The 1,445-nt window shown below is 35.8% G+C and overlaps 1 non-coding gene across 1 annotated transcript; it reads left to right on the forward strand.

The window, feature by feature from the left end:
* Positions 1 to 208: 208 nt before the first annotated feature.
* LOC141716481 (small nucleolar RNA R71) lies at positions 209 to 315 on the forward strand. Its single transcript, XR_012573189.1, has one exon. It is a non-coding gene; the product is annotated as a small nucleolar RNA R71 (small nucleolar RNA).
* Positions 316 to 1,445: the final 1,130 nt, after the last annotated feature.

A 1,445-nucleotide genomic window follows, 5' to 3' on the forward strand; every position in this document is an offset into this window, starting at 1 on the left:
TGTATCCACTTCCAGAATTCCTGCTACTTTGTCTTGCAACATTCTTTGCGTAGGATTTTGGTATTCATTAGCTGCCATTAGCTCAATCAACTCATAAGTTTCATTATAGCTTTTGGCCCATAAGGCTCCACCAAACGCTGCATCGAGCATAGGTCTAGATTGAATGCCCAAACCATTATAGAAATAGTTTATAATCATCCAATCAGGCATGCCATGGTATGGTCACTTCCTTAGCATCTCCTTATATCGATCCCAAGCCTCATACAATGATTCTCCAGTTTGCTGTGCAAACTGAGTAAGAGCATTCCTGATTGCAGCAGTCTTCGCCATAGGAAAGAATTGAGTGAGAAACTTTTGAGAAAGATCCTCCTATTTGGTGATAGACCCTGGTGGTAGAGAATGTAACCAGCACTTTGCCTTATCCCTCAGATAGAATGGGAAGAGTCGCAGCTTGATAGCATCTTCAGTCACCCCATTGAACTTGAAAGTGTCTTAGATCTCGATGAAATCCCTGATGTGCATATTGGGGTCTTCTATAGGAGAACCCCCAAACTGAACTGAGTTATGTATCATCTAAATTGTGTTCGACTTGATCTCAAAAGTGTTAGCCGAGATGGCTGGTCTGATTATGCTTGACTGAATATCATTGATCTTAGGCTGAGAATAGTCCATCAAAGCCTTAGGAATTTCTACTTGATCTCCCATCTCTATTAAAGCTAGTTCCTCGACTTTCTCTTCTTCTTCTACTTCCTCTTCATCCTCAAAAACTTCCCTTCAACCCACTATAACTTCTTCCTTAGCTTGATCCAGAGTTCTCTTACGAACCTGCGAACACGTATTCTAGAGTACCTGAAACATGAAGGGTTTTTAGCACATAAACACAACGAAAACGTAAATTTAAATCTTAAAAAAAAACTAAACGCTCCGCAGGATCCATGCGAAAAATAATATTTAATTCGTAGTTCAATATATTTACCTTAAGAAGCTTTACGTTAATGGAAAGATGGAGGTCTTTAATGGCGATCCAAAAACGATGAACGAAGATCCTTAGCAGCCGCTCCTCAAGTGTGAAGCACTCCACCGGTATCCACCAAGAAAGTGATGTAATGAAGGAGGAGGTGATGGAGAGAATTTGGGTTTTGTAAATCTTTTTGGTTGAGGCAAAAATAGGGTCTATAATAGTATATTTATAGGCAAAATTTTCAGCTGAAAATTTTCCCATAAAATATTATTATTATTAACCCTTTATTATTCTCACTAATAATTAAAACACCTTTTAATTATTAATCCTTTTTCTAAACACTTTAGAAATAATTCTCTCACTTGATTTAATTTCTAAAAAATTAAATTCTTAATTAATAATATTAAGAACTTTTTCTTAATTAATTTATAATCAATTAAATCTCATTTAATCAATTATTAAATTTCCCAATTAGTTATTTATT

This window comes from Apium graveolens, chromosome 3 (assembly GCF_009905375.1).
Source record: "Apium graveolens cultivar Ventura chromosome 3, ASM990537v1, whole genome shotgun sequence".
NCBI lineage: Eukaryota > Viridiplantae > Streptophyta > Magnoliopsida > Apiales > Apiaceae > Apium > Apium graveolens.